The sequence below is a fragment of the Salmo salar genome, unplaced genomic scaffold, assembly GCF_905237065.1.
Source record: "Salmo salar unplaced genomic scaffold, Ssal_v3.1, whole genome shotgun sequence".
Taxonomy (NCBI): domain Eukaryota; kingdom Metazoa; phylum Chordata; class Actinopteri; order Salmoniformes; family Salmonidae; genus Salmo; species Salmo salar.
Genome location: NW_025547966.1, coordinates 1,610 through 27,707, shown reverse-complemented (window position 1 = coordinate 27,707; position 26,098 = coordinate 1,610). Strand labels below are relative to the sequence as shown.

Here is a 26,098-nt window from a genome sequence, read left to right as displayed (position 1 = left end):
TGGGCATTACTATTGACCAGGACTCATACTGTATGTAACCCAGTGGGAAGCAGCATGACAACGATGTGACAAGGATGTGACATAATAATCTGACTGTAAAATGGAAAGGTATCTGGGAATGAGGACAAGAAGGGAGTGTGCGAGTGTGTGTGTGCATGCGAGTGTGTGTGTGCATGTGTGTGTGTGTGTCCGAGTGCTTGTGTATGTAAGAGTGTATGTGTGTGTGCGTGTGTGCATGTGAGTGTTTGTGTGTGTGTGCATTCATGTGAAATATTGAAATGATTGTTTGTCACACATTTCCCACAAAAACAATCTTACACTTCACATTCAGTTGTATAGTTTCTCTCCGATGCTTCAGAACAGCAGTTTGAATAAGAAATCAGAATAGCCTACGGTATCGAGACAGACTGTTGAATCCCAATGACCTTTAAATTGTTTATGACGGAGACAGACGGCAGAGAGAGAGCCATATGGTCGAGGCTCAATGAACTCCGTATCAACTCTAAGGTTGCAATCCAAATGGCATCTTGTTCCCTACACAGTGTACTACTTTTAGGGCTCTGGTCAAACCTAGTGCACTATGTGTAGGGAATATGGTGCCATTTGGGACTCAGAACTAATGCATTTATTCATTCTATATTCGATTCTGTTCAGGGAGGCGGGTTCATGCGGAGTGCAGATCTGTTGTCCGACTCGATTCCTGGGGTCCTGAGAGGAGCTGTCACTCAGGGTCCGCTGGGAACTGAACGAAAGGAGGCACTGAGCTCTGAAAGAGAGAGAGAGAAAGAAGAGAGAGAAATAGAGAGGAGAGAGAGGAGAGAGAGAGGAGAGAGAGATGCTTAGCTTGTTGAAATGTAGTTGGGTACTATGAGCCAAAGGTTAAAGTTAAAGTTTTTCAATGCAACATTACTTAGAAAGGCAGAAAGATATCTCACTTTCGTATAGAATTTATTCAGAAAGTTAACAATTGGTAGGCTTTTCTCGTTGGAGTCTAATGTTGTGCTGCATGTACAGTAGTCCAGAACAGGGAATAATGTATTATGTGTAGAGGGCCCAGGAGAGATTGAGAGCCTAGTATCCGGCAGTACAGGGCTTGGATACGGCAGACAGAGACCTGTTGTTCAGACAGTGCAGGGCTTGGATATGGCAGACAGAGACCTGTTGTTCAGACAGTACAGGGCTTGGATATGGCAGACAGAGACCTGTTGTTCAGACAGTACAGGGCTTGGATATAGCAGACAGAGACCTGTTGTTCAGACAGTGCAGGGCTTGGATACGGCAGACAGAGACCTGTTGTTCAGACAGTGCAGGGCTTGGATATAGCAGACAGAGAGAGACCTGTTGTTCAGACAGTGCAGGGCTTGGATACGGCAGACAGAGACCTGTTGTTCAGACAGTGCAGGGCTTGGATATGGCAGACAGAGACCTGTTGTTCAGACAGTGCAGGGCTTGGATATGGCAGACAGAGACCTGTTGTTCAGACAGTGCAGGGCTTGGATATGGCAGACAGAGACCTGTTGTTCAGACAGTGCAGGGCTTGGATACGGCAGACAGAGACCTGTTGTTCAGACAGTGCAGGGCTTGGATACGGCAGACAGAGACCTGTTGTTCAGACAGTGCAGGGCTTGGATACGGCAGACAGAAACCTGTTGTAGAACAGGCCAGGACAAACTTCACACAGATTCTTTCAAAGCTCAAACGCTCCAGTTCTGTTTGAAGCTACCTAGCTGTGATTACTGCTCTGTTTTCTACTGTGGTGGTCGACTGCTTGTGTTTCCAATTTAGTAGAAGTTGGATGAGACCCTGCAATTGTACATGTCATTTTTATCTGAAGGAAATAAGGCTGTTACAACACAACTGGTATCCAATACACACATACAAAATGGGAACGTTCTTGGGGGGCTGACTGGATTTAGGGGAAATATCTGTTACTGTCCACTAAAACGTACTTGATATGTTAGCCCCCTCTCTCTCTCTCTCTCTCTCTCTCTCTCTCTCTCTCTCTCTCTCTCTCTCTCTCTCTCTCTCACTCTCTCTCTCTCTCTCTCGCTCTCTCTCTCTCTCTCGCTCTCTCTCTTTCTCTCGCTCTCTCTCTTTATCTCTCTCTCTCTCTCTCTCTCTCTCTCTCTTTATCTCTCTCTCTCTTTATCTCTCTCTCTCTCAATTCAATTCAAAGGGCTTTATTGGCATGGGAAACATATGTTAACATTGCCAAAGCATGTGACATAGATTATAAACAAAAGTGAAATAAACAATACAAAAAATGAACAATAGACATTACACTCACAACAGTTCCAAAGGAATAGAGACATTTAAAATGTCATATTATGTCTATGTACAGTCTTTGTGGGTCTGTGTGATCTGAGGGAAATATGTGTCTCTAATATGGTCATACATTTGGCAGGAAGTTAGGAAGTGCAGCTCAGTTTCCACCTCATTTTGTGAGCAGTGTGTACATAGCCTGTCTTCTCTTGAGAGCCAGGTCTGCCTACATCAGCCTCTCTCAATAGCAAGGCTATGATCACCGAGTCTGTACATAGTCAAAGCTTTCCTTAAGTTTGGATCAGTCATAGTGGTCAGGTATTCTGCCACTGTGTTCTCTCTGTTTAGGGCCAAATATCATTCTCGTTTGCTCTGTTTTTTTGTAAATTCTTTCCAATGTGTCAAGTAACTATCTTTTTGTTTTCTCATGATTTGTTTGGGTCTAATTGTCTCTCTCTCTCCCAGCACCCCCACACAGACAATCCATATATTCAGCAGCATCTCATTGCAGTGGGATAGTGTTGAAAGGAACGGATTCCTACCCAGCAGCCATTGGATGCTCCCAGCCTAGTCAAAGACAGGTGAAATGACATCATTGGGACTGTCATACCATCTGGTTTACCCTCTCTCTCTGGGAGCAAGGGTCTGGGTTTCCCTCTCTCTCTGGGAGCAAGGGTCTGGGTTTCCCTCTCTCTCTGGGAGCAAGGGTCTGGGTTTCCCTCTCTCTCTGGGAGCAAGGGTCTGGGTTTCCCTCTTTCTCTGGGAGCAAGGGTCTGGGTTTCCCTCTCTCTCTGGGAGCAGCTGGGAGGTCTGGGTCTCCCTCTCTCTCTGGGAGCAAGGGTCTGGGTTTCCCTCTCTCTCTGGGAGCAGCTGGGAGGGTGTAGGTCTCCCTCTCTCTCTGGGAGCAGCTGGGAGGGTGTAGGTCTCCCTCTCTCTCTGGGAGCAGCTGGGAGGGTGTAGGTCTCCCTCTCTCTGGGAGCAGCTGGGAGGGTGTAGGTCTCACTCTCTCTCTGGGAGCAGCTGGGAGGGTGTAGGTCTCCCTCTCTTTCTGGGAGCAGCTGGGAGGTCTGGGTTTCCCTCTCTCTGGGAGGGGCTGGCTGGGAGGGTGTAGGTCTCCCTCTCTCTGGGAGCAGCTGGGAGGGTGTAGGTCTCCCTCTCTCTGGGAGCAGCTGGGAGGGTGTAGGTCTCCCTCTCTCTGGGAGCAGCTGGGAGGGTGTAGGTCTCCCTCTCTCTCTGGGAGCAGCTGGGAGGGTGTAGGTCTCCCTCTCTCTGGGAGGGTGTAGGTCTCCCTCTCTCTCTGGGAGCAGCTGGGAGGGTGTAGGTCTCCCTCTCTCTCTGGGAGCAAGGGTCTGGGTTTCCCTCTCTCTCTAGGAGCAGCTGGGAGGGTGTAGGTCTCCCTCTCTCTCTAGGAGCAGCTGGGAGGGTGGAGGTCTCCCTCTCTCTCTGGGAGCAGCTGGGAGGGTCTGGGTCTCCCTCTCTCTCTGGGAGCAGCTGGGAGGGTCTGGGTCTCCCTCTCTCTCTAGGAGCAGCTGGGAGGGTGTAGGTCTCCCTCTCTCTGGGAGCAGCTGGGAGGGTGTAGGTCTCCCTCTCTCTGGGAGCAGCTGGGAGGGTGTAGGTCTCCCTCTCTCTGGGAGGGGCTGGCTGGGAGGGTGTAGGTCTCCCTCTCTCTGGGAGGGGCTGGCTGGGAGGGTGTAGGTCTCCCTCTCTCTGGGAGGGGCTGGCTGGGAGGGTGTAGGTCTCCCTCTCTCTGGGAGGGTGTAGGTCTCCCTCTCTCTCTCTGGGAGCAGCTGGGAGGGTGTAGGTCTCCCTCTCTCTCTAGGAGCAGCTGGGAGGGTGTAGGTCTCCCTCTCTCTCTAGGAGCAGCTGGGAGGGTGGAGGTCTCCCTCTCTCTCTGGGAGCAGCTGGGAGGGTCTGGGTCTCCCTCTCTCTCTGGGAGCAGCTGGGAGGGTCTGGGTCTCCCTCTCTCTCTAGGAGCAGCTGGGAGGGTGTAGGTCTCCCTCTCTCTGGGAGCAGCTGGGAGGGTGTAGGTCTCCCTCTCTCTGGGAGCAGCTGGGAGGGTGTAGGTCTCCCTCTCTCTGGGAGGGGCTGGCTGGGAGGGTGTAGGTCTCCCTCTCTCTCTGGGAGGGGCTGGCTGGGAGGGTGTAGGTCTCCCTCTCTCTGGGAGGGGCTGGGAGGGTGTAGGTCTCCCCTCTCTCTGGGAGCAGCTGGGAGGGTGTAGGTCTCCCTCTCTCTGGGAGGGGCTGGGAGGGTGTAGGTCTCCCTCTCTCTGGGAGGGTGTAGGTCTCCCTCTCTCTGGGAGGGGCTGGCTGGGAGGGTGTAGGTCTCCCTCTCTCTGGGAGCAGCTGGGAGGGTGTAGGTCTCCCTCTCTCTGGGAGGGGCTGGCTGGGAGGGTGTAGGTCTCCCTCTCTCTGGGAGCAGCTGGGAGGGGTAGGTCTCCCTCTCTCTGGGAGGGGCTGGCTGGGAGGGTGTAGGTCTCCCTCTCTCTGGGAGCAGCTGGGAGGGTGTAGGTCTCCCTCTCTCTGGGAGGGGCTGGCTGGGAGGGTGTAGGTCTCCCTCTCTCTGGGAGGGGCTGGCTGGGAGGGGAGAGGTGTTAGGAGGACAGACAGACCAGAATAGTGCACTATATAGGGAAAAGGGTGCTCTTTTGGTTCTGATCAAACGAAGTGCACTATATAGGAAATAGGGTGCCATTTGGGATGGTCTATGGACGATGGATGGGAGGTTTGTAGGGAAAGAGGATGAGGGGCATTGATGCTACAGTACAGCTGGTGTGGAGTGGAGTTTATTCCAGAGCCGCAATGCTGCACAATTTACTATTACCCACGTTTCAAATTACGCTGTCCCAAAAGACAAGTCAACTAAAATAAGGCCCTATTCCTAGGGAATTTTCAAATGTTCATTAGATATTACGCAACAGCCATTCAAGGCACAACTTAGCGTAGATGTATGTTTAAATGTATAGTCACTTGGTGCGGTCACAGCCTCAGAGCACCAGAGAGCGCGCAACAGAATGTGTCGAAGCACCTGCTCAGCTTCCACCATTCCAATCCAGTCGGTGTCAGACATAACAATGCTGTGACAACTAACGATAGAGCTGAATTACCATTTCCTGAGTGTTAAAACCTACATTCGGTTACAAGTCGTTTACTTGACAAGTCCTGTCGAGGGAAAGTGCCTGAGGGTTTTGTCGAATTCCACCCTCCCGTTTTGCTCCGTCCTTCTGTTCCGCAGCAATTGGTCGATTTCTTTTCTTTTTTTCCCCGTCAGTCCACAGGATGAAATGAGGTGAAGGAAGGAGAGAGAAGTAGAGGGGGATGAATAGCCGAAGGGATGGGTGAATAACGACGCAAGAAACAGCCACCCCCAGTTTTAGTGTGGACTGACTGACGGAATAGTTGACTGAGAGAGGCTGAAACAAACCAGGGAGACAGACACACACTCTGGGGATTGAGAGGATCCGTGGGAAATAGGAGCGTTTAGGATTTGATGATTTGTGAGTTATGGATTGCTATTTCATTAATTCAGTATGGAATTTGTTTTGTTTGGAGTGCTTAGCCTTTATTTATTATGGTCCTTTACTCCACGCTCTCAAAGGCAATCAAGTGGATAGGTTGACTTGATCAAGTATACTGATAAATGACCAAATGAATTGTAAACGAATTGAAAGTTGTAGAATTGAACTAAACTTGTGGGAATCTTCTCATCGGTTTCCTGTCGGGTGCACAAGTTAACGATGAACTTCTGAACTAGGCACTGTGATAGTTGCACAACTGGGGTAATCTAAGCCATTCAAATGTTTTTGTGTGTCTATAAATCAAGTCAGAAATTATTTTGATGTATTACTAACTATCATTATTATGGTCTTCGTGGAATTTCATTGTAAATACAAAAAAAAGAAACATGTTTATTTTCCGGTTGTTTCCAGGGCGACAAGGTGCGTTTTGTTCCTATCTCATCTTCTATTGACGTGTAGGCTACATAGTTCAGCTTGATGAGGTGTATTTTGATTGGACAGCGTTTAGGGATTACTACTTCACGAGTTTCATCAGCAGTTTCAGCTTTCAAACTGAATGTGCTGATTCATGTATACTTCTTCATTTGAAGAATAATTGGCCATAAGGGTTTACAAGTAGGGGAAAAAACATCCAGTGTTTGTCAGCAAATAGTTACTTCCCATTGGAAACAAACTGGTTGAATCAACGGTGTTTCCACGTCATTTAAACAACGATAAATAAATGTGATAACATTGAAACAACGTGGGAAACTGTCATCAAACTGTAAAAAAAAAAACATATCCCTTTTTCACCCAACTTTTAACCTAAATCCAATGACAACATATTTTCTTGTTTTGGTTCAATTGTATTGCATAAGTATAGCAAATAATAGTTTTGAAAAAAACATTTTATGCTTTTGCTTGTATAAAATAGTTAAATGTCTAAATGATATCTCTGTCGTGAAGTCAATGTCCAGGCTTAGTTTGATGGACACAGATGCCAGGATTATGCTGTACAGTATCTCTCTATATAAAGACACATTTTGACACATTATTCACTTATATGTCATTTTCAGCCTACTGCCCTACAGCAGTCCTATGTGGCAGTATTGTACTAGCTTCCTCCATTCCTGTGCTGCTGTTACAATCTGCCTGTCTCGTCAAAGCCTTAATGATGAGTGACAGACAAGTTGAGCTCTGCTTGTTCTCAATGTCAACAATGGCACTCAAGAAATGTTCTCTTGGGCCTGTCCGTCAAAATGTAACAAAGTCCTCTACTGTTCTGTTTCCAACTTCCCATTCTCAAAGTGACTCTGATCTTCCCCTTTTTCCCCTCACTCCCTTCTGCCTGCCCCCACTTGAGACAGGCTGGGCCTCGACACTGAAAAAGCCCTATAGCTATGGACGTCTGTTACTACTCAATGCTGGTCTCTCTCTCTGTGTCTCTCAATTTCAATTTTCAATTTAAGGGGCTTTATTGGCATGGGAAACATATGTTTACATTGCCAAGGGAAGTAAACACTCTCACTCTCATACACACTCTCTCTCTTCTCTCTCTCTCTCTCTCTCTCTCTCTCTCTCTCTCTCTCTCTCTCATTCTCTTTCTTTCTCTCTCATTCTCTCTCATTCTCTGTCTCTCTGTCCTTCTCTCTCTCCCCCTCTCTCGCTCTCTCTCTCTCTCCCTCTCTCTCTCTCTCTCTCTCATTCACTCTCTCTCTCATTCTCTGTCTATCTGTCATTCTCTCTCTCTTGCTCTCTCTCTCTCTCTCTCTCATTCTCTTTCTTTCTCTCTCATTCTCTCTCATTCTCTGTCTCTCTGTCCTTCTCTCTCTCCCCCTCTCTCTCTCTCTCTCTCTCCCTCTCGCTCTCTCTCTCTCTCTCTCATTCTCTTTCTTTCTCTCTCATTCTCTCTCATTCTCTGTCTCTCTGTCCTTCTCTCTCTCCCCCCTCTCTCTCTCCCCCCTCTCTCTCTCTCTCTCTCTCTCTCTCTCCCTCTCTCTCTCTCATCATTATTCCTAAAACCTCTTTCTAGCGCTCTCCAAAGCCCACAGCTGTGGCAGTCAGGCAGTGTTAAATAGTCTGTATTTTTCCTCCTCTCCCCGCTAGGTGCAGAAGGAGCATCACAGTTGTAAGGATGCTGATTGTAGGACTCCCAATAAGGACATGGTGTCCTCTGCTCTTCCTGGTGTTGGCTGTACATTTCCCAGCCCCTGCCCAGGGTCAAGGTAAGGACTACACTGTGACTGGATGATTACCCAAATGCTTCCGTTGGTGGTCTCCTCTGTCAGTTCCTCTTTTGATGTGCAGATTTGGTCCCATTTCATTCCATCTCTTACTGTATGTGGACATGCCATTTCACCCCACACCATGTCTTTGTTTTGTGTTTGTCATGCTTTTTCATGTTTTTTGTTGTTGTAAAGAATATTATTTGGGTGTAATCATATACATTTTTACATGGAGCATAAACCGAGCCTTATAATGAGATATAAGGTCCAGTCACAGAAGCACATCTGATTGCTATCATGCTTAGCTGGGCTGCCGACTTGATATCCTCAAGATGATTCAGTCATCTATCATGCAACAACCTTCACCTGTGGTCAATGGAAGAACCCTGTGGAGCTGGTCTCGTTTGGTCTGGTCTTGGAGACAAACTGGGTTTAAATACTATTCGCAATTATTTCAAATACTTTTTTTTTATCTGTGCTTGATTGAGCCTGCCTGCTTTAATTGGGCAATAGAATAATCTCAAAATGGCAAACCCTCAAACCCATCTGGCACTCTAGGCAGACTCAGTCAACCCCCCCCAAATAGTTGAAAGATTTTGAATAGTATGTGAACCCAGGTCTGCTGTGAGCGGATCGGAAAGGGAGAATATTCAGGATCCTATCTGAGGGGGGGTACATATGATAACGTCCTCCAGGGACACATCAACATTTAATTGTCTTGGCTGTGTGCTGCTTGGACGTAGTTCAGCTAAACATTCCATCCAGGCCTTGGAGTGAAATGATCCCGATGGCCAGAAGTAAAGTCTGCGTCCCAAATGACACCCTATTCCCTATGTAGTACACTACTTTTAACCAGGGCCCATAGGGCTCATAGGGCTCTGGTCAAAAGTAGTGCACTATATAGGGAATAAGGTGCGATTCGGGATGCAGGCAAAGTAAAGCATCTGGTGTGGGAGTGGAGGCTCTGTGGACTGGTGTGGAGCAGACCTGGGTTCATCTGGTGTGGGAGTGGAGGCTCTGTGGACTGGTGTGGAGCAGACCTGGGTTCATCTGGTGTGGGAGTGGAGGCTCTGTGGACTGGTGTGGAGCAGACCTGGGTTCATCTGGTGTGGGAGTGGAGGCTCTGTGGACTGGTGTGGAGCAGACCTGGGTTAATCTGGTGTGGGAGTGGAGGCTCTGTGGACTGGTGTGGAGCAGACCTGGGTTCATCTGGTGCCGGAGTGGAGGCTCTGTGGACTGGTGTGGAGCAGACCTGGGTTAATCTGGTGTGGGAGTGGAGGCTCTGTGGACTGGTGTGCAGCAGACCTGGGTTCGATTAGTATTTGTTTTCTTTCAAATACTTGGAAAGTTCAGTTAAGCTTACCTGGCGCAGTGGAACCAATGGGATAGCCCCAACTCCCAAGAGTGTCATCCCTGTCCACCTGGCAGTCCAGGCAGGCTCAATTAAACCATTAACAAATACTATTTGAACCCAGGTCTGGTGTGAAAAGGGGGATTTCTGGCTCCTGTCTGTGGAGGGTGTATATATAATGTATATCTGGTCTGCACGTCTCTCCCCCACGGCTACTAACTCTTGTCTGTGGAGGGTGTATATATAATGTATATCTGGTCTGCACGTCTCTCCCCCACGGCTACTGACTCCTGTCTGTGGAGGGTGTATATATAATGTATATCTGGTCTGCACGTCTCTCCCCCACGGCTACTGACTCCTGTCTGTGGAGGGTGTATATATACTGCTAAAAAAAATAAAGGGAACACTTAAACAACACAATGTAACTCCAAGTCAATCACACTTCTGTGAAATCAAACTGTCCACTTAGGAAGCAACACTGATTGACAATAAATTTCACATGCTGTTGTGCAAATGGAATAGACAACAGGTGGAAATTATAGGCAATTAGCAAGACACCCCCAATAAAGGAGTGGTTCTGCAGGTGGTAACCACAGACCACTTCTCAGTTCCTATGCTTCCTGGCTGATGTTTTGGTCACTTTTGAATGCTGGCGGTGATTTCACTCTAGTGGTAGCATGAGACGGAGTCTACAACCCACACAAGTGGCTCAGGTAGTGCAGCTCATCCAGGAAGGCATATCAATGCGAGCCGTGGCAAGAAGGTTTGCTGTGTCTGTCAGCGTAGTGTCCAGAGCATGGAGGCGCTACCAGGAGACAGGCCAGTACATCAGGAGACGTGGAGGAGGCCGTAGGAGGGCAGCAACCCAGCAGCAGGACCGCTACCTCCGCCTTTGTGCAAGGAGGAGCACTGCCACTGGCGCCCTGTGCTCTTCACAGATGAAAGCAGGTTCACACTGAGCACGTGACAGACGTGACAGAGTCTGGAGACGCCGTGGAGAACGTTCTGCTGCATGCAACATCCTCCAGCATGACCGGTTTGGCGGTGGGTCAGTCATAGTGTGGGGTGGCATTTCTTTGGGGGGCCGCACAGCCCTCCATGTGCTCGCCAGAGGTAGCCTGACTGCCATTAGGTACCGAGATGAGATCCTCAGACCCCTTGTGAGACCATATGCTGGTGCGGTTGGCCCTGGGTTCCTCCTAATGCAAGACAATGCTAGACCTCATGTGGCTGGAGTGTGTCAGCAGTTCCTGCAAGAGGAAGGCATTGATGCTATGGACTGGCCCGCCCGTTCCCCAGACCTGAATCCAATTGAGCACATCTGGGACATCATGTCTCGCTCCATCCACCAGCGCCACGTTGCACCACAGACTGTCCAGGAGTTGGCGGATGCTTTAGTCCAGGTCTGGGAGGAGATCCCTCAGGAGACCATCCGCCACCTCATCAGGAGCATGCCCAGGCGTTGTAGGGAGGTCATACAGGCACGTGGAGGCCACACACACTACTGAGCCTCATTTTGACTTGTTTTAAGGACATTACATCAAAGTTGGATCAGCCTGTAGTGTGGTTTTACACTTTAATTTTGAGTGTGACTCCGAATCCAGACCTCCATGGGTTGATAAATTGGATTTCCATTGATTATTTTTGTGTGATTTTGTTGTCAGCACATTCAACTATGTAAAGATAGAAGTATTTAATAAGATTATTTCATTCATTCAGATCTAGGATGTGTTATTTTAGTGTTCCCTTTATTTTTTTGAGCAGTGTATAATGTATATCTGGTCTGCACGTCTCTCCCCCACGGCTACTGACTCCTGTCTGTGGAGGGTGTATATATAATGTGTAACTGGTCTGCACGTCTCTCCCCCACGGCTACTGACTCCTGTCTGTGGAGGGTGTATATATAATGTATATCTGGTCTGCACGTCTCTCCCCACGGCTACTGACTCCTGTCTGTGGAGGGTGTATATATAATGTGTAACTGGTCTGCACGTCTCTCCCCCACGGCTACTGACTCCTGTCTGTGGAGGGTGTATATATAATGTATATCTGGTCTGCACGTCTCTCCCCCACGGCTACTGACTCCTGTCTGTGGAGGGTGTATATATCATGTATATCTGGTCTGCACGTCTCTCCCCACGGCTACTGACTCCTGTCTGTGGAGGGTGTATATATAATGTGTAACTGGTCTGCACGTCTCTCCCCCACGGCTACTGACTCCTGTCTGTGGAGGGTGTATATATAATGTATATCTGGTCTGCACGTCTCTCCCCACGGCTACTGACTCCTGTCTGTGGAGGGTGTATATATAATGTATATCTGGTCTGCACGTCTCTCCCCCACGGCTACTGACTCCTGTCTGTGGAGGGTGTATATATAATGTATATCTGGTCTGTACGTCTCTCCCCACGGCTACTGACTCCTGTCTGTGGAGGGTGTATATATAATGTGTAACTGGCCTGCACGTCTCTCCCCCACGGCTACTGACTCCTGTCTGTGGAGGGTGTATATATAATGTATATCTGGTCTGTACGTCTCTCCCCACGGCTACTGACTCCTGTCTGTGGAGGGTGTATATATAATGTGTAACTGGTCTGCACGTCTCTCCCCCACGGCTACTGACTCCTGTCTGTGGAGGGTGTATATATAATGTATATCTGGTCTGCACGTCTCTCCCCCACGGCTACTGACTCCTGTCTGTGGAGGGTGTGTATATATAATGTATATCTGGTCTGCAGGTCTCTCCCCCACGGCTACTGACTCCTGTCTGTGGAGGGTGTATATATAATGTATATCTGGTCTGCACGTCTCTCCCCCACGGCTACTGACTCCTGTCTGTGGAGGGTGTATATATAATGTATATCTGGTCTGCAGGTCTCTCCCCCACGGCTACTGACTCCTGTCTGTGGAGGGTGTATATATAATGTATATCTGGTCTGCACGTCTCTCCCCCACGGCTACTGACTCCTGTCTGTGGAGGGTGTATATATAATGTGTAACTGGTCTGCGCGTCTCTCCCCCACGCCTCTCTGTCGGGTCAAGCTAGGCCACTTACCATTTCCTGTATATATAATACACTGGGAGTTCCATTTGCTGCAAAAAGAAGTGATTTTAGGTTATTTGAACCCCCCGTCACCACTGTCTTTCATCTCCTATTGTAGTGGACACTGGACACAACTAGCTGCTACAACCTGTAACAGCCAACCTCTACCTGTCTTTGGGCCCCCCAGTGTGTTGTCTGGTCAGGCTCTGGGGTCAGTGGCATGCTGTTTCATATGACAGAGTCCTTCACTAATGATTCTCTATTGATTCCATGTCTGACTGTATGGGTCAGCTTCATGCTGTTCTCCAAATGGCATCAGATTAGCTTTTAGTTACCTAATTAGAAAAACAAGGTGTTTCATTTCAGCGTGTTAAAATCTAGATTGGTGAATTTGTATGTGTAGGGAGAGATGCTGATGAGAGTGTCAGAAAAACAGTTCAATAAAACCAAACAGATTGTTGTGTTTTCAATGACCTACACAGTAGAGTACCCTCTTACAATAAGAGGCTCCAAAAGGGTTCTTCTGCTGTCCCCATAGGAGCACCCTTTTTGGTTCCAGGTAGAACCCTTTTGGTTCCAGGTAGAACCCTTTTGGGTTCCATGTAGAACCCTCTGTGGAAAGGATTCTACATGGAACCTCAAAAGGTTTACCTGGAACCAAAAGGGTTCTTTAAAGGGTTTTCCTATGGGGACAGTTCTCAAAGGGTTTTCCTATGGGGACAGTTCTCAAAGGGTTTTCCTATGGGGACAGTTCTCAAAGGGTTTTCCTATGGGGACAGTTCTCAAAGGGTTTTCCTATGGGGACAGTTCTCAAAGGGTTTTCCTATGGGGACAGTTCTCAAAGGGTTTTCCTATGGGGACAGTTCTCAAAGGGTTTTCCTATGGGGACAGTTCTCAAAGGGTTTTTCTATGGGGACAGTTCTCAAAGGGTTTTCCTATGGGGACAGTTCTCAAAGGGTTTTCCTATGGGGACAGTTCTCAAAGGGTTTTCCTATGGGGACAGTTCTCAAAGGGTTTTCCTATGGGGACAGTTCTCAAAGGGTTTTCCTATGGGGACAGTTCTCAAAGGGTTTTCCTATGGGGACAGTTCTCAAAGGGTTTTTCTATGGGGACAGTTCTCAAAGGGTTTTCCTATGGGGACAGTTCTCAAAGGGTTTTTCTATGGGGACAGTTCTCAAAGGGTTTTCCCTACGGGACAGTTCTCAAAGGGTTTTTCTATGGGGACAGTTCTCAAAGGGTTTTCCTACGGGGACAGTTCTCAAAGGGTTTTCCTATGGGGACAGTTCTCAAAGGGTTTTCCTACGGGGACAGTTCTCAAAGGGTTTTCCTATGGGGACAGTTCTCAAAGAGTTTTTCTACGGGGACAGTTCTCAAAGGGTTTTCCTATGGGGACAGTTCTCAAAGGGTTTTCCTACGGGGACAGTTCTCAAAGGTTTTCCTACGGGGACAGTTCTCAAAGGGTTTTCCTATTGGGACAGCTCTCAAAGGGTTTTCCTATGGGGACAGTTCTCAAAAGGTTTTCCTATTGGGACAGTTCTCAAAGGGTTTTCCTATGGGGACAGTTCTCAAAAGGTTCTCCTATGGGGACAGTTCTCAAAAGGTTTTCCTATGGGGACAGTTCTCAAAGGGTTTTCCTATGGGGACAGTTCTCAAAGGGTTTTCCCTATGGGGACAGTTCTCAAAGGGTTTTCCTATGGGGACAGTTCTCAAAGGGTTTTCCTATGGGGACAGTTCTCAAAAGGTTTTCCTATGGGGACAGTTCTCAAAAGGTTTTCCTATGGGGACAGTTCTCAAAGGGTTTTCCTATGGGGACAGTTCTCAAAGGGTTTTCCTATGGGGACAGTTCTCAAAGGGTTTTCCTATGGGGACAGTTCTCAAAAGGTTTTCCTATGGGGACAGTTCTCAAAGGGTTTTCCTATGGGGACAGTTCTCAAAGGGTTTTCCTATGGGGACAGTTCTCAAAGGGTTTTCCTATGGGGACAGTTCTCAAAAGGTTTTCCTATGGGGACAGTTCTCAAAGGGTTTTCCTATGGGGACAGTTCTCAAAGGGTTTTCCTATGGGGACAGTTCTCAAAGGGTTTTCCTATGGGGACAGTTCTCAAAAGGTTTTCCTATGGGGACAGTTCTCAAAGGGTTTTCCTATGGGGACAGTTCTCAAAGGGTTCTCCTATGGGGACAGTTCTCAAAAGGTTTTCCTATGGGGACAGTTCTCAAAGGGTTTTCCTATGGGGACAGTTCTCAAAGGGTTTTCCTATGGGGACAGCTGAAGAACCCTTTTAAGGTTCTAGATAGCATCTTATTTTCTAAGAGTGTAGAGTGTAGAGGGGTCATAATGGCCTGTGTTGTTAATGCTACTGTGTTAATGTTCATTTTAAATCCATGTCTGGGGTTTCATTTAGGCCTGGATGAGTAGAATGAAGAACATATTGACATTCTAGGTAAACCTAATTCACATTATCCAAAGAACTCTTGGTCAATATCTCTTCTCTAATCCCCACATTTGTAGTATTTAACATGACAGTACTCTTAACCAACTTTGACTGAATGGCACCGAATGTATAGTGCAGCCTCATTCTCCACGTGGTGTGATCGAGGACTAGCAGAACAGTCTTAATATTTAAATACCCTCAGCAGGGATTTACGCACCATGCTGGTAACAGATACATGTTCAAAACAGATGAAGCGAGGCCTTAGTCAGGTAGGTGAGCAGCGTGCCGAGAGAGGGAAGACAGACAGACAGACAGACAGACAGACAGACAGACAGACAGACAGACAGACAGACAGACAGACAGACAGACAGACAGACAGACAGACAGACAGACAGACAGACAGACAGACAGACAGACAGACAGACAGACAGACAGACAGACAGACAGACAGACAGACAGACAGACAGACAGACAGACAGACAGACAGACAGACAGGTAAAGGGCTCAGAGGATTCAGGGGTAAGTGCTATCTGCCAAAACAGAAGACTCCTCACATGGAGGAGAGGAGAATAGAGAGGGATGAGAGGAGAGGGATGAGAGGAGAGAGGGATGAGAGGAGAGGAGAGAGGGATGAGAGGAGAGGGATGAGAGAAGAGAGGGATGAGGGGAGAGGAGAGAGGGATGAGAGGAGAGGAGAGAGGGATGAGAGGAGAGGGATGAGAGGAGAGGAGAGAGGGATGAGAGGAGAGGGATGAGAGGAGAGAGGGATGAGAGGAGAGGGATGAGAGGAGAGAGGGATGAGAGGAGAGAGGGATGAGAGGAGAGGAGAGAGGGATGAGAGGAGAGGAGAGGAGAGAGGGATGAGAGGAGAGGAGAGAGGGATGAGAGGAGAGGGATGAGAGGAGAGAGGGATGAGAGGAGAGGAGAGAGGGATGAGAGGAGAGGGATGAGAGGAGAGGGATGAGAGGAGAGAGGGATGAGAGGAGAGAGGATGAGAGGAGCGAGGGATGAGATGAGAGAGTGATGAGAGGAGAGGGATGTGAGGAGAGAGGGATGAGAGGGATGAGAGGAGAGAGGGATGAGAGGGATGAGAGGAGAGAGGGATGAGAGGAGAGAGGGATGAGAGGAGCGAGGGATGAGAGGAGCGAGGGATGAGAGGAGCGAGAGATGAGAGAGGGATGAGATGAGAGATGAGGGATGAGATGAGAGTGACAATGACATGCTGATAGCCAAGGGTGGAATAACAACATGCTGATAGCCAAGGGTGGAACAATGACATGCTGATAGCCAAGGGTGGAATAATGACATGCTGATAGCCAAGGGTGGAATAATGACATGCTGATAGCCAAGGGTGGAATAATGACATGCTGATAGCCAAGGGTGGAACAATGACATGCTGATAGCCAAGGGTGGAATAATGACATGCTGATAGCCAAGGGTGGAATAATGACATGCTGATAGCCAAGGGTGGAACAATGACATGCTGATAGCCAAGGGTGGAATAATGACATGCTGATAGCCAAGGGTGGAATAATGACATGCTGATAGCCAAGGGTGGAGTAATGGCATGCTGATAGCCAAGGGTGGAATAATGACATGCTGATAGCCAAGGGTGGAATACTGACATGCTGATAGACAAGGGTGGAATAATGACATGCTGATAGCCAAGGGTGGAATAACAACATGCTGATAGCCAAGGGTGGAACAATGACATGCTGATAGCCAAGGGTGGATAAATGACATGCTGATAGCCAAGGGTGGAATAATGACATGCTGATAGCCAAGGGTGGAATAATGACATGCTGATAGCCAAGGGTGGAATAATGACATGCTGATAGCCAAGGGTGGAATAATGACATGCTGATAGCCAAGGGTGGAATAATGACATGCTGATAGCCAAGGGCGGAATAACGACATGCTGATAGCCAAGGGTGGAATAATGACATGCTGATAGCCAAGGGTGGAATAATGACATGCTGATAGCCAAAGGTGGAATAATGACATGCTGATAGCCAAGGGTGGAATAATGACATGCTGATAGCCAAGGGTGGAACAATGACATGCTGATAGCCAAGGGTGGAACAATGACATGCTGATAGCCAAGGGTGGAATAATGACATGCTGATAGCCAAGGGTGGAACAATGACATGCTGATAGCCAAGGGTGGAATAATGACATGCTGATAGCCAAGGGTGGAATAACGACATGCTGATAGCCAAGGGTGGAATAATGACATGCTGATAGCCAAGGGTGGAATAACGACATGCTGATAGCCAAGGGTGGAATAATGACATGCTGATAGCCAAGGGTGGAATAATGACATGCTGATAGCCAAGGGTGGAATGATGACATGCTGATAGCCAAGGGTGGAATAATGACATGCTAATAGCCAAAGGTGGAATAATGACATGCTGATAGCCAAGGGTGGAATAATGACATGCTGATAGCCAAGGGTGGAACAATGACATGCTGATAGCCAAGGGTGGAACAATGACATGCTGATAGCCAAGGGTGGAATAATGACATGCTGATAGCCAAGGGTGGAACAATGACATGCTGATAGACAAGGGTGGAACAATGACATGCTGATAGCCAAGGGTGGAACAATGACATGCTGATAGCCAAGGGTGGAATAATGACATGCTGATAGCCAAGGGTGGAATAATGACATGCTGATAGCCAAGGGTGGAACAATGACATGCTGATAGCCAAGGGTGGAATAATGACATGCTGATAGCCAAGGGTGGAATAATGACATGCTGATAGCCAAGGGTGGAGTAATGGCATGCTGATAGCCAAGGGTGGAATAATGACATGCTGATAGCCAAGGGTGGAATAATGACATGCTGATAGACAAGGGTGGAATAATGACATGCTGATAGCCAAGGGTGGAATAACAACATGCTGATAGCCAAGGGTGGAACAATGACATGCTGATAGCCAAGGGTGGATAAATGACATGCTGATAGCCAAGGGTGGAATAATGAAATGCTGATAGCCAAGGGTGGAATAATGACATGCTGATAGCCAAGGGTGGAATAATGACATGCTGATAGCCAAGGGTGGAATAATGACATGCTGATAGCCAAGGGTGGAATAACGACATGCTGATAGCCAAGGGCGGAATAACGACATGCTGATAGCCAAGGGTGGAATAATGACATGCTGATAGCCAAGGGTGGAATAATGACATGTTGATAGCCAAAGGTGGAATAATGACATGCTGATAGCCAAGGGTGGAATAATGACATGCTGATAGCCAAGGGTGGAACAATGACATGCTGATAGCCAAGGGTGGAACAATGACATGCTGATAGCCAAGGGTGGAATAATGACATGCTGATAGCCAAGGGTGGAACAATGACATGCTGATAGCCAAGGGTGGAATAATGACATGCTGATAGCCAAGGGTGGAATAACAACATGCTGATAGCCAAGGGTGGAATAATGACATGCTGATAGCCAAGGGTGGAATAATGACATGCTGATAGCCAAGGGTGGAACAATGACATGCTGATAGCCAAGGGTGGAACAATGACATGCTGATAGCCATGGGTGGAATAATGACATGCTGATAGCCAAGGGTGGAACAATGACATGCTGATAGCCAAGGGTGGAATAATGACATGCTGATAGCCAAGGGTGGAATAACAACATGCTGATAGCCAAGGGTGGAATAACGACATGCTGATAGCCAAGGGTGGAATAATGACATGCTGATAGCCAAGGGTGGAATAATGACATGCTGATAGCCAAGGGTGGAATAATGACATGCTGATAGCCAAAGGTGGAATAATGACATGCTGATAGCCAAGGGTGGAATAATGACATGCTGATAGCCAAGGGTGGAATAATGACATGCTGATAGCCAAGGGTGGAACAATGACATGCTGATAGCCAAGGGTGGAATAATGACATGCTGATAGCCAAGGGTGGAACAATGACATGCTGATAGACAAGGGTGGAATAATGAAATGCATCACATCATGAAGGAATCCCTCTCACAGCTACTGTATTCATCTGTGGAAGCCTCGACTCACAATAGTGTTCCACTGTTCCTCTAGGAATCCTCCACACCCTCATCCTCACACAGAGCAAATGGACGTATATGTTCCAATACATTATTCAGATCTCATGTCCAGTTGAGTCAGGCTGACAGATGCTCCCATGCACTCGGAGGGGTGATCTATCAGGGAATGAGCGGAGGGTTGCTGGCATCAATATCTCAGGTGCCACATATTGCCGATGTTCCCTTGACAGGAATGTAACCCCTGCTGCAGCCTCTCCCACCTTATGTGTGTATATCAGCGGGTTGACAAAAGCAGAAGACTAATGTCTATCTGGACTAATAAACATCCTATCCTCCGTCAACTCAATTCATGTGCAGTGACTCAGACAGTACAAATGGAAAGTACTTAAAGATGGGAATTTATGAATTTGTAGCTACTTCTGGCCAGGCAGGTGGTGTTAAATACCTCACATTAAATTCACATCTAGTATCCAGTCATTATTTAATTGTCATTTCTGTTTCCCAGGTGGTGTTAAATACCTCACATTAAATTCACATCTAGTATCCAGTCATTATTTAATTGTCATTTCTGTTTCCCAGGTGGTGTTAAATACCTCACATTATATTCACATCTAGTATCCAGCCATTATTTAATTGTAATTTCTGTTTCCCAGGTGGTGTTAAATACCTCACATTAAATTCACATCTAGTATCCAGTCATGATTTAATTGTCTTTTCTGTTTCCCAGGAGGTTTTAAATACCTCACATTAAATTCACATCTAGTATCCAGCCATTATTTAATTGTCTTTTCTGTTTCCCAGGGGGTGTTCTAGACCTGTATAACTGTTTAAGGTGTCACCAAATGTCTCTATTCATTACAAACCTATGTTGATACACACGGTTAGATAAAACACTAGAGATCACAGCATATGTTCAGGTTATGGACTGAACAGGAATTTCAGGATATATTTACTCAGCACACATTTATAAAAATGTAAAACTGAAATATGACATTTTCATAATAAGTATTCAGACCCTTTATTCAGTACTTTGCTGAAGCACCTTTGGCAGCAACTACAGCCTCGAGTCTTCTTGGGTGTGACGCTACAAGCTTGGCACACCTGTATTTGGGGAGTTTCTCCAATTCTTCTCTGCAGATCCTCTCAAGCTCTGTCAGGTTGGATGGGGAGCGTCGCTGCATAGCTATTTTCAGGTCTCTCCAGAGATGTTCGATCGGGTTCAAGTCTGGGCTCTGGCTTGGCCACTCAAGGACATCCATGCTTCTACACCTGCATTGCTTGCTGTTTGGGGTTTTAGGCTGGGTTTCTGTACAGCACTTTGAGATATCAGCTGATGTAAGAAGGGCTTTATAAATACATTTGATTTGATTCAGAGACTTGTCCCAAAGCCTCTTCTGCATTGTCTTGGCTGTGTGCTTAGGGTTGTTGTCCTGTTGGAAGGTGAACCTTTGCCCCAGTCTGAGGTCCTGAGCGCTTTGGAGCAGGTTTTCACCAAGGATCTCTCTGTACTTTGCTCCGTTCATCTTTCCCTCGATCCTGTCTAGTCTCCCAGTCCCTGTCGCTGAAAAACATCCCATAGCATGATGCTGCCACCACCATGCTTCCCTGTAGGGATGGTGCCAGGTTTCCTCTAGACGTGATGCTTGGCATTCAGGCCAAAGAGTTCAATCTTGGTTTCATCAGACCAGAGAATCTTGTTTCTCATGGTCTGAGAGTCCTTTAGGTGCCTTTCGGCAAACTCCAAGCGGGCTGTTATGTGCCTTTTACTGAGGAGTGGCTTCCGTCTGGCCACTCTACCATAAAGGCCTGATTGGTGGAGTGCTGCAGAGATGTTTGTCCTTCTGGAAGGTTCTCGCATCTCCACAGAGGAAATCTGGAGCTCTGTCAGAGTGACCATCTGGTTCTTGGTCACCTCCCTGACCAAGGACCTTCTCCCCCGATTGCTCAGTTTGGCCAGGTGGCCAGCTCTAAGAAGATTCTTGGTGGTTCCAAATCTCTTCCATTTAAGAATGATGGAGGCCACTGTGTTCTTGGGGACCTTCAATGCTGCAGACATGTTTTGGTATCCTTCCCCAGATCTGTGCCTTGATACAATCCTGTCTCGGAGCTCTACGGACAATTCCTTCGACCTCATGGCTTGGTTTTTGCTCTGACATGCACTGTCAACTGTAGGACCTTTATTTAGACAGGTGTGTGCCTTTCCAAATCATGTCCAATCAATTGAATTTACCACAGGTGGACTCCAATCAAGTTGTAGAAACATCTCAAGGATCATCATTGGAAACAGGATGCACCTGAGCTCAATTTCAAGTCTCATAGCAAAGGGTCTGAATACTTATGTACTTAAGTTATTATTATACTTTTTTATGTATACATTTGAAAAAAATATCTAAAAACCTGTTTTCGCTTTGTGATTATGGGGTATTGTGTGTAGATTGATGAGGAACAAATAATATGTAATACATTTTAGAGTAAAGCTGTAACATAACAAAATGTGGAAAAAAAGTCAAGGGGTCTGAACACTTTCCGAATGCACTGTATTTACTGAACACAGAAACAACCCCAGATGAATTCCTATCAGGTTTATAGGAGATATTTACTGAACACAGAAACAACCCCCAGATGAATTCCTATCAGGTTTATAGGAGATATTTACTGAACACAGAAACAACCCCAGATTAATTCCTATCAGGTTTATAGGAGATATTTACTGAACACAGAAACAACCCCCAGATGAATTCCTATCAGGTTTATAGGAGATATTTACTGAACACAGAAACAACCCCCAGATGAATTCCTATCAGGTTTATAGGAGATATTTACTGAACACAGAAACAACCCCCAGATGAGTTCCTATCAGGTTTATAGGAGATATTTACTGAACACAGAAACAACCCCCAGATGAATTCCTATCAGGTTTATAGGAGATATTTACTGAACACAGAAACAACCCCCAGATGAATTCCTATCAGGTTTATAGGAGATATTTACTGAACACAGAAACAACCCCCCAGATGAATTCCTATCAGGTTTATAGGAGATATTTACTGAACACAGAAACAACCCCCAGATGAATTCCTATCAGGTTTATAGGAGATATTTACTGAACACAGAAACAACCCCCAGATGAATTCCTATCAGGTTTATAGGAGATATTTACTGAACACAGAAACAACCCCCAGATGAATTCCTATCAGGTTTATAGGAGATATTTACTGAACACAGAAACAACCCCCAGATGAATTCCTATCAGGTTTATAGGAGATATTTACTGAACACAGAAACAACCCCCAGATGAATTCCTATCAGGTTTATAGGAGATATTTACTGAACACAGAAACAACCCCCAGATGAATTCCTATCAGGTTTATAGGAGATATTTACTGAACACAGAAACAACCCCCAGATGAGTTCCTATCAGGTTTATAGGAGATATTTACTGAACACAGAAACAACCCCAGATGAATTCCTATCAGGTTTATAGGAGATATTTACTGAACACAGAAACAACCCCCAGATGAATTCCTATCAGGTTTATAGGAGATATTTACTGAACACAGAAACAACCCCCAGATGAGTTCCTATCAGGTTTATAGGAGATATTTACTGAACACAGAAACAACCCCCAGATGAATTCCTATCAGGTTTATAGGAGATATTTACTGAACACAGAAACAACCCCCAGATGAATTCCTATCAGGTTAGTGATCATATCTATTTCTCTGACCTAAAGGTTTCCCTCTATCCTTCAGCGTTTATTTATAGCTTGTGCCAGATTGTATATAACCTTACATGCCTATATTCTTCATAATAAACAGCTTCAAGTCCCTATATGTTAGATACTGTAGTAGATTCATAGATTTATAGGCATGTAAAGATTACATTGGTACCCATTCTACTCCTTGCAAGGAGAAACAAACACCACTGTGTTTGTTGGCCTGGGCATAGAGCCTTGTCTTTTCAACTTCTCAGTGTCTTCTCAACTTCTCATTGTCTTCTCAACTTCTCATTGTCTTCTCAACTTCTCATTGTTTTCTCAACTTCTCATTGTCTTCTCAACTTCTCATTGTCTTCTCAACCTCTCCTTGTCTTCTCAACTTCTCATTGTCTTCTCAACTTCTCCTTATCTTCTCATCTTCTCAACTTTCCATTGTCTTCTCAACTTCTCATTGTCTTCTCAACATCTCATTGTTTTCTCAACTTCTCCTTGTCTTCTCAACCTCTCCTTGTCTTCTCAACTTCTCATTGTCTTCTCAACTTCTCCTTATCTTCTCATCTTCTCATTGTCTTCTCAACGTATCATTGTCTTCTCAACCTCTCCTTGTCTTCTCAACTTCTCATTGTCTTCTCAACTTTCCATTGTCTTTTCAACTTCTCATTGTCTTCTCAACCTCTCCTTGTCTTCTCAACTTCTCATTGTCTTCTCAACTTCTCATTGTCTTCTCAACTTCTCATTGTCTTCTCAACTTTCAACTTCTCATTGTCTTCTCATCTTCTCAACTTTCCATTGTCTTCTCAACTTCTCATTGTCTTCTCAACTTCTCATTGTCTTCTCAACTTCTCATTGTTTTCTCAACTTCTCATTGTCTTCCCAACTTCTCATTGTCTTCTCAACTTCTCATTGTTTTCTCAACTTCTCATTGTCTTCTCAACTTCTCATTGTTTTCTCAACTTCTCATTGTCTTCCCAACTTCTCATTGTCTTCTCAACTTCTCATTGTTTTCTCAACTTCTCATTGTCTTCTCAACTTCTCCTTGTCTTCTCAACTCAAAAGGTGGGAATGTAGTAGTGTGGTTCTGGTGACTAGTTTGTAGTTCAACTAACAGAATGTAGACCAAGTGAATGGTGAAAGTGCTATGCACCAACCTTATGAATAGTTCTGTGTCAGTCTCAGGTAGTATTATTTCACCGTACTACTGGAATAATGTCTGTCCATAGTTGGGAAAAAAGGACTACCACTTTACATTTGGTTGTTCTTAATGGCTACAAGAAACACCATGCTGTTACATGGTACTAAGAAGTAAGAGCAACTTCATGTAAAAAAAGTCTCATTCTCTTCCTCATAGCAGCCTGCGTATAGAAACGCCAGATAGCATCAATATCTAGCTATAGCCTAGAGAATGTCTTCCACTGACTGTTCTTTCCATCGGGACAGCAGGTGAAGCTGATTGATTCTCCATCAACTGAGAGATCAAACATTTACTGACTCTTAACAGTCTGCAGCACCTGTCTTTTTGAAAGGAAATGTCGATGCTGTCATCGGCTTAGAAATGCTAGCCTGGAATCCCATCTGATTTGCTCTGTTTCACAATTATTTTACATGAAACAAAGTTTATCAGTTGGGATTTCAGGCTCTAAAATGCCCCTCCCCTTCTTACTAGGTAACAAATTGTGTCTCAAAAAGTAAAAGAATATGACTGACATTTAAGAACCCTCTTTGTCTATAACTGTTTGTTGTGCAATATGTTATTGGACAACAATATGTTATTCTACAACAATATGTTATTTTACAACAATATGTTATTCTACAACAATATGTTATTTTACAACAATATGTTATTCTATAACAATATGTTATTTTACAACAATATGTTCTTTTACAACAATATGTTATTGGACAACAATATGTTATTTTACAACAATATATTATTCTACAACAATATGTTATTTTACAACAATATGTTATTTTACAACAATATGTTATTTTACAACAATATGTTATTCTACAACAATATGTTATTTTACAACAATATGTTATTTTACAACAATATGTTATTTTACAACAATATGTTATTGGACAACAATATGTTATTTTACAACAATATGTTATTTTACAACAATATGTTATTCTATAACAATATGTTATTTTACAACAATATGTCATTTTACAACAATATGTTATTTTACAACAATATGTTATTTTACAACAATATGTTATTGGACAACAATATGTTATTTTACAACAATATGTTATTCTACAACAATATGTTATTTTACAACAATATGTTATTGGACAACAATATGTTATCCAATATGTTTTCCAATATGTTATTGTGTTATACCAGAATGGGTTGTCTTTGTAGATGTCTGTTCAATGTCTGGGTGTGATTAACCTGGCTGATGTGTAGTTCTGTAGTGGCACTAACACCTGCTGGGGATTGTATCTGTGTGTGATGAACCTGGCTGATGTGTAGTTCTGTAGTGGCACTAACACCTGCTGGGGATTGTATCTGCCTCCCAAATCGCACCCTATTCCGTCTGTGGTGCACTACTTTCAATCAGAGTCCTATGGGCCCTGGTAAAAAGTAGTGCACTACCCTATAGGCCCTGGTCTGTATTCTGTATTCAACATATTAATCATCAATACACAAACTGTAACTGAATGAGTCAGTGTTAATGATAGTCTATTGTTGTTCTGTTTCAGTTCCAGCTCCCAGAAGATTACGTTTTAAAGTGCTGGGTACGAGCAAATTACATGTATCTTGGAAAGAGCCGAAAGGGAATGTCGACGGCTATAGAGTTTTATACCACAGTGAACCGGGTAAGATATCTAATAATCTGTCTATGCCTTTAGTTGATGTACACATTCTATGGTATATAGTCCAGAATAGTCGAAGCTCAATCAGTCTGGTCCCGTGCTGTATGGGCTGTATCAGTCTGGTCCCATTCTGTATCAGTCTGGTCCCATGCTGTATCAGTCTGGTCCCATGCTGTATGGGCTGTATCAGTCTGGTCCATGCTGTATGGTCTGTATCAGTCTGGTCCCATGCTGTATCAGTCTGGTCCCATGCTGTATGGTCTGTATCAGTCTGGTCCATGCTGTATGGGCTGTATCAGTCTGGTCCCATGCTGTATGGGCTGTATCAGTCTGGTCCCATGCTGTATCAGTCTGGTCCCATGCTGTATGGGCTGTATCAGTCTGGTCCCATACTGTATGGTCTGTATCAGTCTGGTCCCATGCTGTATGGGCTGTATCAGTCTGGTCCCATGCTGTATGGTCTGTATCAGTCTGGTCCCATGCTGTATGGGCTGTATCAGTCTGGTCCCATGCTGTATCAGTCTGGTCCCATGCTGTATGGTCTGTATCAGTCTGGTCCCATGCTGTATGGTCTGTATCAGTCTGGTCCCATGCTGTATGGGCTGTATCAGTCTGGTCCCATGCTGTATGGTCTGTATCAGTCTGGTCCCATGCTGTATCAGTCTGGTCCCATTCTGTATGGGCTGTATCAGTCTGGTCCCATGCTGTATCAGTCTGGTCCCATGCT

General features: G+C 45.6%; 1 long non-coding RNA gene across 1 annotated transcript; it reads left to right on the top strand.

The window, feature by feature from the left end:
* The first annotated feature begins 5,559 nt into the window (after positions 1 to 5,559).
* LOC123732536 (uncharacterized) lies at positions 5,560 to 25,374 on the top strand. The gene is made up of 3 exons (XR_006763202.1): positions 5,560 to 5,755; positions 7,862 to 7,980; positions 25,258 to 25,374. It is a non-coding gene; the product is annotated as an uncharacterized lncRNA (long non-coding RNA).
* The last annotated feature ends 724 nt before the right edge of the window (positions 25,375 to 26,098 follow it).